The sequence below is a fragment of the Lissotriton vulgaris genome, chromosome 5 (assembly GCF_964263255.1).
Source record: "Lissotriton vulgaris chromosome 5, aLisVul1.2, whole genome shotgun sequence".
NCBI classification, from domain to species: domain Eukaryota; kingdom Metazoa; phylum Chordata; class Amphibia; order Caudata; family Salamandridae; genus Lissotriton; species Lissotriton vulgaris.
The window spans coordinates 1,333,820,423-1,333,838,651 of NC_141693.1; positions in this window are offsets into that span (position 1 = coordinate 1,333,820,423).

An 18,229-nucleotide genomic window follows, 5' to 3' on the forward strand; every position below is an offset into this window, starting at 1 on the left:
ACTTCGCCACCTTTTCCCCCGGAGTCCAGGCAGCCGACCTCGGACGCATTATTTCATCTGGGTCTAGCATACCCGAGCTGTCCTGGGGCAAGTCGGCAGCGGAGCCCGAAGGGCGCCAAGAACGCACAGACCCATCCTCGTCGTCCGTGTCTGCCGGTGACATACCACCCGGGGAGGAGGGAGCCGTGGCTATGGACCCCGAAGGGTCCGGGTTCGGCGGGGGCGCAGGGGTGGACGCGGTTGCCTTGGCTAGAGAAGCGTCACGCAGGCGCTCAAAGGAGTGTCTGTCCACACCCTGCGTCGCCCCGGGAACCTTCTCATTACACACCTTCTTAGGGGCAGGTGGTGAACAGCTCGCAGGGGCTGCCGTCGAGCTTGCCATCCCTAAATGGGCCTGAGTGACTCTCTCACACTCCTGTGTGATGCGAGCAGAGAGGCGGTCCTCCGTAGGGCCTACTATCTCCTGCACGCATCTGTAAATAGAGCTGTCTACAGCGCTATAGAATTCCTCATCATTCAAATATTGATGGGATTCTTCCTCCTCGTAATAACTATCTTCCTGATCCATGCCCAGCACTTTAGGCCCCAGTAGTAGACAAGCTGTAGGCCCAAGATGGTAGGGGAGCTGCAGGCACAAGATCAGGGCAGCAGGCAGTACCTGCACAAACTGTGGTGCAGATGGGGGGGGGGAGGGGGTGACACAGACCCCAAGCGCGCCGACCCTTGCTAGAACCGGGTCCACACCACCTCCCTGCGCGCTTGCGTCAAAGAAGAAGCAGCCTGTCAGAGGGTCCCCACAGAAACAACGCCCGCAGGCGGCAACGCGGTAATTACCGCTATACAGACCCCGTCGGGGCGTCAAGGTAAAGTACGGGCAAAGTACTGACCCAGCAAAACCCTGGGCGTTACGGTGAGGTGGCAACAGGGGCTCCGGCGTCTCGCGTCTCCCAGCGCCTCTCTCCTGAGGAGATAACCGCGCTAGGACCAGCAAGACGCTCCGGCGCCCCCTAGCGGCCGGAGGAGGCCGCGAAACTGGGCAAAAGCCGCGGAAGGGACCGCGAACGTCCCCGCGGCAACGAAGGGCTCTGGAAAGGAAAAACAGAGCAAACAGCAATACACAGTCGCAACAGCAACTCAACTATCAAAGTACACCGAATAAGAACTCCCAACATCCACACCAAAGGGAAGACAAGGAGAAGCACTTAACTGGCTGCGAAGCAGCGAAGAAAGAGGAAGTAGGCACAGGGAGGACGTCCTTTCTAACCTGCATGGATATGGAGGAAGGACTATGCTGTGGACTGCCTGACTTGCTGTCATGGGACTTGTAGTTTAATGTGAAAACATTTTGTTGTGATTTTAGCCCTTTTACCTTTGTTCAGGGTTTAGGGCTTATGTTATTGCTTTTTTGGCTGCTGTGTGTTGTAATGAATAAACAGCGAAGAAGGGAAAAAGCATAATCTGAAACCTCCGGTCCTGACATAGAATCAACAGTAGCAGTGACTTGGCAATGTACAAGATAGACAATTAGTGCAATTTCTAAGAAATGCAGAGCAATCCTATAGGAGGAAAACAGTTATGTACATTTACTTTTTTTTTTAAACACTTTTTATTAAACAAAGCTCATCATGCGATACAAAATCTAGAAAGATATTGCGTGTACAAAGATACAGTATGGTACAAGATACACATTTTAGGCTGGCCAGACCACCTCCTTTAAGCATATAGTTAATAGCATAATCACATTTAACATGGTAGTAGGTATGAGCGCAACTCTTCGCACATCTTTTGGCAACAGGGCACCAACACTAAGAGCGTGGTTGTACTATGTCCCCAGAGTTGTGTCTCCGTATTCCAGCCAGGGGCCCCACACCTTCTCCCACTTCTTAGAGCATCATCTGCTATGGTAAACCACTTCTTCCACCCTCTGGCACTAGTCTAAGTCAATTTCCCACTTGGTCACCGATGGGGAGAGAGGGGTCCCATCGTCTCACGATATTTTGATTTGCCACTCTTGCTGCCAGTGTGTGGTGCGGTAGGAGAAAGGGATCGGAGACTGAGTCGTGGTAAATATGACTTTATTTTTATGAAGGACTTCTTTTTCTTTGCCGACAGTCTATCCTGTGAAAAGCTAGCTGGGTCCGTTGTTGCAGCTGCGTTAGGGGGGGGGTCTTCTCCTGATGTCTGTTTCCTTCGGGGTCGCTCTCTGAGCTTTTTATCCGTAGTACATGAAGGAAATAAAGGACAGGGGAGCCGTCAGGCAAAAGTCCTAAAATTACTTAGCCCAAAGGGGAATCCGGGGAGTGAGGGATCACCGCTGTTTCTGTGTTTATACAAGGTATTTACAAAACGAACGTTGGTGAACGATAGTGTGGGAGGTGTGGTATAGGATCAGGGAGGGGGGATAAGGATGCCGAGGAAGTGCTGAGACGTATATACAAGTTACCCCCAGGCTTTGGGATCTATATACAAAAAAACAAGCACTATCACTTCGCAGAGTCTCCCCGCCTCCCCACCCAGCTCGACACACGCTACCTTACCTGAGTGAGCCACACCCCTCCAGGAGTGCGGCTGGGTGAATCGTGGGGACGATGGCCTCCTGGCATTTCCGCTTCTCCCGTTCATCGGGCGCCGCACTCGGGATCTCGTTCTCCTCTGCTCCTCACTCGTTCTCCGTACTCCACATGGGCTTCCTCCTCGGTGTCGTCACACGCCGAGTCTTGCTCTTCCTACTTTTTGACCAATCCGGTTGGACCTGCGCCATCTAGGGGCGAGACTTCTGACTCTGTGTATGCCCAATTAAAGGAGCCTTTCTCCTCCATGTCGCTTAAGTTGTTCCAAAGCTGTTCCGTGACCTGGTTCCACTCGCTCGAGGTGTGGCTCAGGGGTTAGAGGCGGCAGACCTGGAAGCTGGGATCGGCCCTGGACCAGGGTTCAATTCCCCGCCTCGGCAGGTCTTGGGCTAAAAATTCCACGGACTCGATAATTCTCGCTCCGGTGCCTTCTCGACTCATGGGTTCACACTCTGCGACTCTGGGCAATAGCTTGCTTAATCTCCACAACGGCCCCTCGCGGCGGGATGCCTGGCTTTCACCTTGTGGATACCCTGCCGGGGTTATCTCACAGGGGAATACCAGGACGGGTTCCCTAAGCAAGCGCCGGGAAACCCACTGCGGGTAGCTGTGCGCTATATAAGCTCAAATACATTTACATTTACATTTACGCGGAGAGAGGGGATATTTGCAGTGTCAGCGACCCACCATTCGGATGTTGGGGAGTGATTGTCTGCTAGTCGGGTCCCCCTGCTACACAGTGCCAGCCAAATCCTAGTGTATCTGGGCTAGTCATCCTCACCCTGTATCATCAATAGCAGCCATTAGGCACCCATGGGCACCAGCACTGATAAAACCCTGGACACCACTTCTGTCACCCTCTGCCAGTATCCTTGAATCACAGGACAATCCTATAGAATATGAAAGAACAAGCTTTCAAGTGTGCACCCTCTCGTGCACAGTGGGATATCCACTGCACCTATTTCATGAAGCAGTGTGTATGAGTAATAAGCTCTATGTCGAACTTGGATAGCTTTGTAGGGCCTCCTATCAGTCCTCATAATCAATGTCTCCTAGGTTGTCCATTCAGGAGCACCTCAAAGGTCCCAAGGGGTCGGGAGGATTATTCATCAGTTTTTAGAAGATCACTGAAATCACTTTGTCTGGGATGGGATCTGTGAGCAAGCGGTCTTCTAAGGAGAGAGACTTATCCATACATAATAATGCATGAGATTCCGTAAGGTTACACATGGTTATGTGGGGTACACCACTAACACTCTTGCAATCAAGCTAGGTTTGCCACCCTGTCCCCGCTCCCTGCATGATTCGTAGGCTCTTCACTGTCTTCTGCACCCTCCGGTTCTCTAGTTTCTTTACCCACCAGGTACTGCTGGAATTCACTCCAATACACCCTTCGTCTAGTCTGCGGAGGTAGAAGTTTGAGAGAGCGCTAAGCCAAAGAAAAGTTTGTAGGGGTGCATCGTATTCACCAGTAGTCAGCACCCACATATATAGAGAACTTATTAACCATGTTTAAATGTAACGTAGGCTAAGAAATAATGTGTTAGAAAAGGCTTAGAGCAACGTAAAGGGTTTTGAAAACCCTTAAGGCCATATTAACCTAGAAATGTCGTTTGCAGTGAAGAATTCAACTAATTAAGAGATGCTTTATAGATTGATATTATATTAGTTGCTGTATTAAAATTCATTTTGTATTCCTTCTGACGTGATAGAATTGTTTCAAGCTAGAGAATGTATTTCGCTTTAAGGATGAAGGCCTAAAGAACGAAAAAGTATGGCTCATGTTAGAATGTGATTCACATAAACGTGCAGAGGCCTAGTTCATGAAAATCGAGTAGGCCGTATTAAGAATGCTTTGCTTGACAATAAACTATAGAAATGTTTTTAAGGAAGCTGCTTTTAGTCAAAGTCAATTGCAACATTATGAAATGTTGAGCCGAGTCACATGTGTTCCTTTGCAGGTGCCGGACAAGTATAGACTGTAGAAGAAGGGCCATTGTGTATGAGTGTTAGAATGGTAGACCCAGACATGGAGGAGTGACTGGGGAATTTAGGGAAGCATCTTGAAGAGAAGAAGAGTCTGGGACCCAAGGACGTCTCAACGGACAAGGATGGAGCGATGCCATGATGGAAATTTTCCGCAAACCAACACCTTCGAGAGGGGCGTACCTTAGGGCGTGTCGTCCGTATTGTGGGGTTTTGTATTAGGGACAGCACCCCAGGGAAAAGTCAGAGCAGATGAGCGAGAGGGCGAAGGGAAGCGGTTGATCAGGCAGAGAGTTTGCTATGAGGGAGCGGTTCTTAGACCAAGTCCGAAGAAAGTGAGTGTACTTCTTTGGAAGTCACCACGGCTGACACCTTTGTTAGGAGGGAACCTTGTTGAGTAGGGATGTCACTTAGTATAGTGTAGGGACAGATTAACCTGGAGTTATTCCTTTTTCCAATGCCTACTAAAACACAGGTCATAGGAATTCTTGTTAGCGTGATGATTTTGGAACTGATCCTTGTATTGTTTCTAAGCCGACTGAGACTTTTCCGTAGGATTATGTTTGTATTAGTGCCTGTTTACCTACTGAATCTTTTGCCGAGGTGTTTATATACCCAATTGTTTTTGGCTTTATAATAAATTTTTGAACTTAGTCCTTAGTCAGTGTTTCTTTGGGGAAACTATGAGAGTGCATTGAAATGTATTGATTATTTGTTTAGATAGATTGCCTTCTACACTCTATGACAGGTAAAAAGGTCTAGTCGACCTGTGACGGGATTCTAGATAATGGTATTCTGGTTCTAGAGGAATAATCCCGCCTTTCCAAGTTCACTATAGGCTTCAGATTGAGTATTACAATAAATCATGTCTCTAGTCCATTCCTAGGTAGTTGGGATCGAGCCCCTGCCCCAACGCATCACTACACGCCTTTTAGCCAGCAATAGCCCCATTGCCACTAACTGTCGTACCTCTTTATAAATTGCCTTGTTGTGCCCCAGAAGTGCAAGGAACAGATCAGGGACAAGTGTAAGCCCGGTTATTTTGTTTATCATGTGAAATATTTTTCTCTAGTATTCCAGGGCGACTCCAGGCTACATGCATAAAACCGGTTCTGGCTCCGAACAACAGTGACAAGAAGCGGTTTCTCGAAGGCTGAATCTGAACAAACATTCTGGGGTGTAGTACGTTCTATTAATATATTTAAAGTGTTTGCCTTCCATTCAGTGATATCTGTCTAGTCATCACGCAGCAATATTGCCATTCCTTGTCCCCGATTAAATGCCCCAGATCCATTTACCAGTCCTGTCTAGCTATCGAATGCTACAACCTTCCATTTTCTTGTGTTATATTATAAATCCTAGAGATTAGCTATGCAGTGGAGGGGACACAGATATTGTGAGAGAGGGCTAGCATCTTAGATGGCTCCTGGAGGCTTTCTCCTTATAGTGCCTCCAATGCATGCTGTACTCAAATCAAATCAAATCAAAAATAACTTTATTCGGTTTTTTAGAGGAAAAACCATAAAAGTTCATAGAAATACATTTTTATACATTGGTTCAATTTAAAAAAGACTGTTAAAAATCGTAAATTTAAAATACAGTTTATAAAATCACAGAAAAGGGTAAACTTTTACTGCCATCCCTTATGGTCTCTTCATTCATTTAATTATCAGAGATTAGACCTATGGTGTATGCAAAATTTCAGGAAACGTACAGTTGCTTTTGCTATCAATTCATTTTCCAGATATTGTAACGCCAGGTAAGCTGGGCGGCATTGGCGTAAGCCCCAATATTTGAATATGGGCAATAGCCATTGTCTGCGGGGTGCCTCAAAGAATTTACAAAATAAGACTGTATGTATCGTTGACTGCTGTGATTGGGAGTCGCAAGGGCACAACAACAGTTTTGATGACCAATCATTCTGTGTGGGAAAACAGACCATTATGTGGAACATGTTGAACCTGAAGCGTGTCAAAAGTAGTTTTTCAAATTGGGTCATATTATACATCAAATAGGGTTCGACAGATGATACTGTTTGAACTAATAAACTTTGTTGTACAGAGGGTTTATGGATTTCTTTTAGCAGACGTATTTGATGCAAATGTGATAGACATGCTTTCCTCAGTTCTAGTTTGGAAATACTGTTTAGAGATGATGGATCTGCAAAATAATGACTGTATCCCATGTCTTTTAAAAAGGCTTTTACGTAGGCTGTCCATTTCATCCGCCCATAGTGCTCAAGCGTCTGTATGTCTTGGATAATGAGTCTGGTTAGGTGGCATTGTTCAGTGACCCAAATTCTGCGCCAGAGCATTATAGGTTGAGTTCTTATAATATCCTCTAGATGGTCTATGCCCAGCTCTTCGTGACAGGCGTATGTAGAGGAATTTTTCGGTAGCCCCAGTAGGGATCTTAAAAAGGCGTTTTCTATTTTTTGTAAGTCAGTCACGTTTGCATAGCCCCATATCCCTGCCCCATAAATAGCGGTACTGACACATTTTGCCTTGTAGATTTTTAACGTTTCTAAAGGTGGCTTATGACCCAATTTTTGAACAAATGATCTCAAGGCCGTTGTTGCTTTTAGAAAGGATAGTTTCCTAGCAGAAATTGCTGCTTTCCACTTAAAATTGTCGTCAATGACGATTCCCAGGTATTGGTAGGTGGATGTTCTTTCCAAAGCTTCTCCTTTCACAAATAGTCTTTTAGGTTTCATGCTTTTCCTCCCCGCATGCATAGTAAAAGTTTTCTTAACATTTAAAAACAAGTTCAGACTTAACATAAATTCACAGTATCTATCCAGCTCTCGCTGCAGTTCCACTGATGTTCTAGCCAAAATGACCGCGTCGTCGGCATATAGCAAAGCGGGTATATGCCGACGACCGACCGAGGGGAGGTCTTTACTTCCCTCAAGCATTGCTGTCTCGAGGCCATTTGTGTAGAGGGTGAATAGAAAGGTGGCCAGAACGCATCCCTGTCTGACCCCCTTTTCCACTCCGAAGCTATCTGTCAATTGGCCCTTTGTCCCGAATCGCACTCTGCCTGTTGTTCCGGTATAGAGTTCTCGTAGGAAGTCTACGATAGGAGGGTCTACTCCCATTTTCAGCATGATCATCCACAGCCTTGAGTGTATAACACAATCAAAGGCTGCGGATAGGTCTACATACACCATGTGAAAGACACTCCCCTTGGCCTCTAAATACTTTCCTGCCAATAGGGACAGGTTTAACGCTTGATCCACAGTGCCTAGACCCTCGCGGAAACCGTATTGTATATCTGATATAGCGTTATTAGTAACAGCCCACTCCTGCAGTCTCTCGAGAATGATCCGACCAGCGACCTTCCCAAGAGAGTCCAGGAGAGAGATAGGCCTATAGCAAGTTGGTGAGTTTCGGTCTCCCTTTTTAAAGATCGGGACGAGTACAGAGGTCTTCCATGATTTTATCAGGCCTTCTTCTAGTGATGCGTTTAATACATTTGTCAGGAGCGGGGACCAGAGTTCTTCCTCGTATTTATAAATGTCAACGGGAACCCCGTCAGGCCCCGGGGCCTTGCCTATTTTTGAGGATGCTGTACTCTGAAGTGATGGTAGCCTTCTAAAGGTGAAGGAGTATGCCCCTCGACTAATATATGCTCCCATTTGCGGAATTCACCCTCCTTGAACAGGTCCCCCGCTTCAGTGATATTGACCCTGCGCAATGATTTAGATACCTCTCTTTGCCTGTTGGTAGCCAGGTGCACCAATCAAGGGGAGTCAGAGGTGAGTACAATAACGCACTCGCCTGCCTATCAAGCAGGTTGTGCCAGGAGTGTGTTGTGGAATTGAGGGAGTCCAGAATGCTGTGTTTTCTAGCTGGCATCTTAAACAGTACCTGTGGGAGAGTATCTGAATCAGCTGCTATTTTCTCAATATGTATGTGTAGAAGGGACATAGGGCCGCTTATTCATGCATAAGCATGTAAACACTGCGCCGCTCTGTAATATAAATCTAGGTCTGGGGCATTAAGACCCCCCATGGAATATGGCAAGGTGAGAGTATCCCATTTTACCAGGCTAGCTTAATCAGGAGAGACCACATCCTAGAGAATACGTGTGCTGGGAGAACCATGGTTTGGAATAAGAATAGCAGTCTAGGAAGGACAGCCATCTTCATTAGTAAGATTCACCCCATCAACGAGAGTGGCAATCTTATCCACCTGGCCACATCATCCTCAAGCCTCCCCAGAGCTTTCCCGTAATTGTCAGTGAGGACTACCTCTGAGTCCATATGCACTTGTATCCCCAGATAACGGACTGATTCTGTGGTCCATTTCAGAGGGAATTCCATATTTGGTGGCTGAGTGGATGAGGTCAACGAGAAAATTAGGGATTTGGTCCAGTTAATATTTAGGCTGGACCGTTGCCCAAAGCTAACCACTTCAATCAGAACTGGAGAGAGGTGGGTTGCTGGATCTCCAACATATAGAAGCATATCGTCTGCATATGCTGAGGCTATCAATTGGTACCTTGGGATGCGCACCCCTTTATGGCTGTGGTACTCCCTGAGAGCACACAGCAGAGGTTCGGCAACCAGTGCTACAGTAGCGGGGACAGAGGACACCTCTGTTGTGTGCCTCTAGAAATAAGTGTAGGTGACATCACCCTGTTCCCTAGCCTGACTCTGGCCACTGGAGCATCATAAAGCACTTTCACTAGCTGACGAAAAACTTCCCCAACCTCTACCAGTCTTAGTATCCCCTCCATAAAGGGCCATTCGGCGGAGTCAAATGCTTTCTCCGCGCCTAAAAAGACTGCCGCTGCTTTGACTTTTGGTTAATAGGCTGAATAGCGACAAAGATTGTTCTTAGATTGGAGGTTATATTACGCCCAGGGACAAATCCCGCCTGCTCCACCCCTACTAGTCCAGGGATCAGGGGCGATATGCGGTTAGCCATTATTTTGGTGAATAGTTTTGTATCTACGTTGAGCAGGACAGGGGTCTGTATGATGAACCCTCATTAGGGGGTTTTCCTTGTTTAAGAAGGGTTACTATAATCGCCTCTCTCATTGAGGAGGGCATCACTTTACTCTCTGCCATCTCCTCAAACAGAGTGACGAGATACGGTACAAGCAGGTCTTGGAAGGCTTTGTAAAATGCGACAGTCAGTCTGTCCGAACCCGGAGCCGTTCTACTCTTCATTGATGTTAAAGCAACCTTCACCTCTCTTGGGTCTAGGGGTGCCAAGAGATACTCTCTGTGGGAATCTGTGAGCCACTTCATCTGTATGTGCGATAAGTAGACTTCAGTGGCCTTACCACCCTGAGTTATGCAAGATCTATAGAGATCTACATAGTATCTGCTGAATCTGTTAGCCATACCTGATGAGTCGTATATCATTCTGCCATCCTCCCCCAGAATCTCTACTATGGTGCTAGTGTCGCTGGGAGGTTGTTGCATGTTGGCTGGAAGGGCCCCAGGGCATTCGCTTTCTCCATACACACGCGCAGTAGCATATTTGCCTAAATGTTTAACTTCACTTTCTGCCGTATCCTGATACTTTTCTAGAGTTTTTTTAATCTAACTTTTTTATGTTGCTTGTACTTTGGTGCTCCTGCTCCAGGCATGCAATTTCTGCCTCCAATCTTGTGAGTCTATTCCCTAATAGATCATAGGACCCCTGCATGTTTTAATATCGTCTCCCCCAGAAGAACACCTTAAAGGTTCCCAGACCGTGGAGAAGGAGGAGACTGAACTGAGCCAATGTTTTCCCTAAAAAAGGTCTCAAAGATTGTAGCCATTTCTGAGCGAAACACCTGATCAAGCAAAGAATAAGGGGGGAACCTCCATGTGAATGGTGCATAGCGTTCTACTGGAATGTTTAATTCCAGTTGGGCCGGTGAGTGGTCTGAGTAGGTCCCGGGAGAATATGTGATGTTACAACGTGATCAAATTGATCGCGGTATGCAACATCGCAGTTTTTACAACGCAAGTCATTACAACGACTTCCGCTGGAGGGCGCTGGACTTAGGAGTAGTAAGATTTACTAGTCCAACACCAGTCTACGTACAGTAGGGAAGGTGTTGGAATAGTAAATCTTACTATTACTTAGGTTATTGCGCCCTAAATGCATCCCGGTGTAATCACCGCGATGTAAAGGATGTTTCCCGTCCTGGGAAGGGGCTCACAGTTCGAGACCTGGAGAAGAAGGCTTCTGGACACTAACCAGTAGTCAATCCTTGTATGACTGTTATGTGGGGCTGAGTAGTGGGTGTACCCTTGAGATGCGTAAGGGTGCTGCCTCCAGACATCTGCCAGGCCTAGTTATTCCATCAACTCCATGATAGTGCTTGCAGCAGCTGCTGGTCTCTTATGCGGGCCCCGCGACCTGTCTCTACTGGGGTCTAGTTTACAATTAAAATCCCCCTCCACAATTGTGGGAGGTCATCTGCTTTGAGCAAACGTGGCGCCATTGCATGAAAGTATTGCAGGTCATCATAATCAGGCCCATATATGTTCACAAGTCTGGCTCTGAATCCCGCTACACGGCACCTGACTACCACAAACCTGCCATTGGGGTCGATCTCCTCATTGTGTAAGGTTAGACCTGATCTGGGGTTAACCCATGTAAGTACGCCTCTTGCGCTTGATGTGAATTGGCCCTGCAATCTCTCCAGGGACAGCATCTTATTTTGGGGAGCTAAATGTGTCTCCTGTATCTGAGCCACATCAACATGGTGCCTCATCAGGGAGGCCATTACCCTACGGAGCTTCCTATAATCATTCAAGCCTCAGATGTTCCATGTCCAAAGCTTAATCTTCCTGGTCACCTTGGATGAGCTATCAATGCAGAGTAATTTACATAGAAATTTGCAATGATACTCTTGGTAATGTTGTGCACTGCTAGCTTAAATTCTCGAGAACATACCCTCTGTATTTGAAAAATCGTCTTCATCCCTACCCCACCCCCACCCACACTTTGCCTTCCCCAACTGTGCATTGTCGTCCCGAAACCGCCATCCCCCAAACTTGCATTGTTAGAATACTTTAAAACAATCAGTAACATTTACAAACCCAAGAGCTTCAAGTGGATTACACAGTGGGGCAGATGTTGCCTGCACTCCGACTAGAGCTAGGTTCCTTGAGCCTATCCCCCTCTTTGCTTCTCTAATCAGAGTCGCTTGTGACCGACCGATGGCCCCCATGCCTGCGGAACCATCCTCCCCACATCAAATTGACTCCCTACTACGGAATTGGCACCAACCCCGGAATAGCGTTCATGAGGGAGAAACAGCACCATTTGGTCATCGGGTCCCAAAGTTCTTATAAAATGTAGTACAGTGTTCATCGGGATCCGGATTGTTTTGTGTAAACTCTGCAAAAGAATAGCAGATGCTCTTCATTCTCTACAACCTAGCACCCCACAGGCCATGACACTTAGGTTATTGTCTTTAAACCAAGTGAAGGCAAAAGTGGTAAGTGGGAAAATCCCTAATCTAAATGTTATCATCAATGCTCTAGGAGACGGTGGATTAATAAAATCTATAAATTCCTCAAATTGAAAATAGCACATAGCTGGTAAAAAGCAATCAGAAAGACTAACGGATTGAAAGCACTGAGCCAAATGCTTGAAACAGTATTCTAGTATCTTGCTTTCACAGATATATGTGCACCTACCAGGATTGAAGTGGGGTGTAGCCAATACTCACTCAAGCCTAGCCTACCCAGCCAGGTAATTATATAAATGGTCATGGGATTGTGTGAGTCAAAGGATTGAATATATGATGAAGACATTCTCGACATTGCTCCAGTTCCTTTGTGATACATATACAAATCCAGTAAAGGAGTGGCTTTAACTTAGCTATATTAGTAAAAGATTTTACATTTAAATCAAGTCTTAGTGAAATCAATGGTGCATTTTTGGAAGTTTTAACAGTGATCTTATGAAAGTATTCTCTCCCTTCTCAAGCGTTTCCAACTGCCCCACAGTTCTGCGCCATATAGGGCTGGGCCAAGGACTTGCTGCTTGTAGACCTCCACAGCCGGAGATATGGGATAAGTTGAGGTTCAGCTAGCAAACCTGATAATTATGGATGCTCTGTATTTCAGGGTTAGAGAACATTTCTCAATTTGGGCTTTCAATTAAGAAAATCAGCAAGTCTCACCCGTTGGGAAGCACTTGCCAAAGCTGCAAGTACAAAAAGGGGAACAGTTTTGGGCAGCTGTTAAAGATTTGAGGGCTATGGGGCAGCTATTAACCCCCATAAGCTGCACCATAACGAGCGAGGCAGGGGAAAATCATTTCTCCAAGATCCCTGCACAAGAGGTGGTTCATTTTAAGCATAGTACCCTAACTAGGATTCAGATAAAGCTGTCTGAGGTTGAAGAAGCCATCCACCAGAGTATGGGTAACAAAGCCCTGGGCCCAGATGGTCAACCTATCGACCTCATAAAATATAAGCCAGACTTTTGGGCGCCTCTTCTCTTAAATGTTTTTAACAATTTAACGTATGTCCCGCTACCTAATACATGGTCAATAAGTACCATCTTCCTGATTTTTAAAAAGGGAGATCGCTTACAACCCAACTGCTAAAGGCCAATTTCCTTAATAGATAGCACCTTAAAAGTCCTGGGCAGAGTTCTATATAATAAGATCATAGACTGGGCTGAAGGTAGCTTATCCTAGAGCCATGAAAATTGGGGTTCAGGAGTAAAGTAGGCACTAACGAACAATGCCTAAACCTCTACTTAATTATCGGCAAATACACTATAGCTCAGTGCTTGCCAATATACCTGGCATTTATGGATCTGACCCCTACCTTCAACTTTGTCAATAGGTCAAGACTATAGTCCATTCTCACTCCGGGAGGGCCCCCAGAAGAGGCTTGGGTGGAGCCGTCAAAAAGTGGGGCGCTGCGGAAGAAGATGTGATCCAAGAGGAAGAAGCAAAGCGAACACGCAAGCACCAAATATCCATGGAATCGGCGCAAATCCTGTTCCAGTTCAGCCAACACACTATGCGAGCAGAACCAGTTGAGGCCCCCCCCCCATACTTAACCAACTACTGCCACACCAGCTGGCGGGCGGGTGTGTCGAGCTCGAGCGCCTGCCTGTTACTGATTCTCCCCCACGGCCCACACTGTAGAGCACAACCTGAGAACCTGACAAAGATATGAATCGACCCCCCCGCGCATCCATAACCGTCAGCCGCCAGACTAGCCCCATACACCGGTTCAGGGGACCTACTGACTCCCTTCCCATCTGCACACACACCCCTTCTCCCCGTTGATCCCGCACCAGTACCCCAGTTCAGCACCCCGGTTTTTAGTTTAGAATGCAGACCAGCTGATCAGACAACACCGGTGAGGGACAGCGATCTTTACCTATTCACTAGTATAGCAGCCCCTAAGCTCCCATGAGAACTATGGGCAGACGTAGCTCTGTCACCAAGATTTTGATTAGCAACCAAATCCCAGGACCAAGTCTCACACTGATAACTTCAACCTATGCATAATGCTGGGATTGTATTAATATTTTATCACAGCTATGAGAGACATTTACGCATGTACACCTGACTGCCAAAAGCATTTCTCAGTCTACCTATGCATGTACCTTGAGATCCCAACCATTTTCCATGGTTTATTGTATCTGAAATGTTAAAATTCAATAAAATAAAAGGGAATGTAAACAAAACAAAAAAAGACTATGGTCCATTCTCTTGGCCTATGGCTTAGATGAGGCATAGGTGCATTTCCTGGCGCATTTACAAAAGATTTAAAGGCCCGGGTTAGGATTAGCCGTGGGAGTAATGTCTCTGACGACATCAAAGTAAGTAGAGGGGTTAAACAGGGTTGTGTCTTAGCCCCTCTACTTTTTATCATTTACTTTAATGGTCTTCACAAATCACTTACTTCACTAACCAATGATGTTCCTAAAATAAAGGGTGCTATTACATGCCGATGACGCGGTCCTTATGGGCCGCACACTGAACGCGTTATGTACCTCAGTGCAGGGATTTGTTTACTTTATGGCCAGTCTGGACCTGAGTACTAATTGAAAAAAAATCTTTTATTATGTCTTGTGGGCCGAGGAAACACCAGTTAAATTTTATATCTGTGGGCGACCAAAAATTAAAAAGCACGGGGGCGTGGCTTGGCGGGCGAAGATGGCGGTCGCAGCCTTGTAGAGCTCCCGCCGGCCCGGACTTAATTCGATCATTTATCCTGACCCCCGAGCCCGCTGTTGATACCCAGTGGTTACCTTCGATCTGGCGAAGTCTCCTGTCTACTTTGGTGTGTCGATCCTGCATCTCTTCCCTTCCTGTGATCGGAGGGAGACGGCGGCGAAGTGCGGCCTGGTGACCGGCCGGAGACCGGGGTCCTCGAGTTTCGCGACGCCCGGTGGCGGTTGCGATCTGGCGGGTGCGGGTGGCATCCACTGCGCCGCCCTTGGCTCAACTTTCTGGCTGCGATCGCTTGGAGATTGGGACGGTGCCACTAGCTCCTACTCATCGGAGGGACGGCTCTTCCCCTGTGTGACCAGCGAGCAGCGACGGCACGGCGTAGCCCCGCGACAGCCTGGAGACTGGGGTCCTTGAGCCCCGAGGCGGCCGGTGAGGGACTGGCAGGCGGTGGTGGCATCCGATATACCGCTCCAGGCCCGGCCCGCTGGATACGGCTGCCCACAGACCACGGAGCCACAGCTTATTCCTGTACTTTGGACGGCCGCTCGTGGCGACAAGTGTGGGTGAGGCCTGTCCCACCTGGGTGACGCCGGGACCTCGATTTTCGCGACACCGGATTTGGGCCGCCCGGCCCGCTTTCTCCTCTGAGGCCTCGTCTAGGCCGTCCCATCCAGGACTTGTGACAGTGCCCGACGGTTCAGGGGTGGTGTCCGCCCAGCCCAGCGTGTGCCATGACCAGGGACAGAGGAGGTGGCCCGCCTAAACATGGCCCCATCGATAAATTCACCGGGCCGAGTGGCGGCGCGGGGGCGGCCGGGGGCGGCCGGTGGCAGCGGTGGCCCTGGGCCGGACAATGCAGCTATACTGGCGGCCATCACCCAATCCCGGGACATGCTTGATGCCAAAATTGGGGCGGTCGGGGCGGATGTCACGCTCCTGCGCCAGGACCTCCGCAACGCGGTGGAGCGGATCACTGGGGCTGAGACCCGCATCACAGCGACCGAGGCTGACATTGGTGGCCTAAAGAAACGATTGGCGGAGGTGGAGGGCATTCAAAAGACACTGGCGGCCCGCGTGGAGGATGCAGAAGGGCGCGCGCGGCGAAACAACCTCCGCTTCATTGGCTTTCCGGAGCGGTGCGAGAAGGACAGTATGGAGCGGTTCTTGACCGAGTGGCTGGAGAGCTGGCTCCCCGAAGGGGCACTGTCTACATGCTTTGTGATTGAGAGGGCCCACAGGGCTCTGACCCAGCGGCCGCCGGAGGGCGAGCGCCCACGACCTGTCATCGCCCGGCTGCTGAATTATCATGACCGGGATGTTATCCTGCGGGAGGCGAGGAACAAGGGCTCGCTCGCCTTCGAGAATCATACTATCATGATTTTCCCAGACTACACGAAGATGGTACAGCAACAGAGGCAATCCTTCATGGACGCTAAGGCTAAGCTAAGGGGCCTCAAGCTCCAATACTCTCTCCTGTATCCGGCCCGCCTGCGGGTGATATATCAGTCCCGGACCCATTTCTTCGAGTCACCGGAGGAGGTGTTCCGCTGGACCGATGAAGCGGTGCGACTCAGGCCCCACGCCCAGCCGGGGCTGGACCCGGGCAGGTCCCAGGGATCGTCGCCGGAGCGGACGGATCGCCCGAACAGGAAGGGCCGCCATCGGAGGTCTCGCTCCAAGAAGAGATCGGCCTCCGTCAGTGCATCGCAGTCGGGTGGTGCCAGGGACTCGGAGCACTCCGATGCGGGCAGCTGAACATTGCCGGGACTGAACACACTCTGTATGCTGAATACTGAAATGCTCTGCTTTGGCTGGTGAGACTGTTCCATTCTGTCCTTGATATGCCGGTCGGTTCCCATGTGAGGACTCCAGTTATTGCCATGGGGACGCAGTGGGGCTCGGGGGGTTCTGTTTGTGGGCCTCAGACCCTCACGGATGTGAGTGTTGTTGGGGGGGTGGTGTGTGTGTCATGGTTGGGTTGTTGGGATCCATTGGTATGGCGGGTCCTGGGTCCTCTGTTTTGGACCCGGGTCTCTCCATGTCGCGACAGATACTTCAACGTTCTCTGAGGTATTGGGGTGGTGGGTGTGGGGTGTGGGGGGGAGTTCTGGTGTTGCAAATGTTGGGGGGGTCCTGGGTTGGGGGGGGTTGCTGAGTACGCGGGCTGGGGGGGTGGGACCACACGTGTCTGAGGTTTTGATTTTTGTTGATTTGCGGGTTGCGCCAGGGTGGGAGGGGGGGCCGGATTCTGGACTGTGTGTCGATAATGGCTGATGCTGCGACTATGTCTCCTCAAAAGACTCTGCGGGTGGTGACATGGAATGTGCGGGGTATCCTAGATAAGATCAAGCGTGGGGCTGTGCTGCGGTGGGGGAAGAGGGAGATGGTGGATGTGCTCCTGCTCCAGGAGACTCACATGCTGGGCTCCAAGGCCCTTAGCCTTCAGAGGTTTGGATAATAACAGGTTTATCATGCTGGCTTTACGAGGGGGTCGCGGGGGGTGGCCATATTGGTACACCGTAGGGTGGCTTATGTTCATGAGAAGCACTGGATTGATCCTCAGGGCAGGTTTGTCTTTATCAAGGGCCTGCTGGGTTCCGAGCCGGTGGTCTTTGGAAGTGTATACGTCCCTCCCCCCCTGCAGTGGGCACTGTCTGAGCGGCTGTTTGCGCTGTGGGACGAGATCCCAGAGGTTCTGACCATGGTGGGGGGCGACTGGAACGAGGTCATGGATGTGGGCCTAGACCGCCTGAGACGAGCTCCTGTAGTGTCTGACCCCCCCCCCCCCGCGGCTGCTCCCACCAGATTGTGTGCGACTGTGCGTGGTCTGGGTTGGATTGATGTATGGCGGCATTTTCATCCCGCAGTGCGTGCATTCACGTATGTATCGGCGGTGCATGGGTCCTTCTCGAGGCTTGATTATTTGTTTGTGCCGGGTGCCTGCCTGAGTCGCGTCAGGGATGCCGCAATACTCCCCAGAGGCCTCTCGGATCACTCCCCTGTCCTGGCCACCGTGACCCTCCCCTCTAAACGACAACCTTTTCGCTGGCGTATGTCCGCCTGGTAGCTGCAGCGGCCGGAGTACGTGAACCATTTACGCGAAGCGATTGATCACTTCTGGCACGAGAACTTGGTGGGGGATTTCGATGCACTAGTTGTGTGGGAGGCGCTGAAGCCTACGCTCCGGGGCATTGATATAACTTGGTGTGTGGCTGCTCGGCGGAAACGTCAGGAAGCCATTGTGACTGCCGCGGCCCCTGTGGAGGAGCTGGAGCAGCGTGGTCGGCTCGGGGGTGATGAGGGCGTCGTGAGACAGCTCCTGCAGGCCCAACAGATGTATGCTTCGGTCCTGTACGAGGAGGCCCGACAGGCGTGGCTCGCCACGCGCAGCAGGGTGTACCAGTGGGGCGACAAGTCCTGCACCATGTTGCATAGGCTTTGCCAAGCGACTTTCCAGCCCCTAGAGCTGCCTGGTCTCACGGCGGATGACGGCTCGGTCATGACCGACCCGGGTCT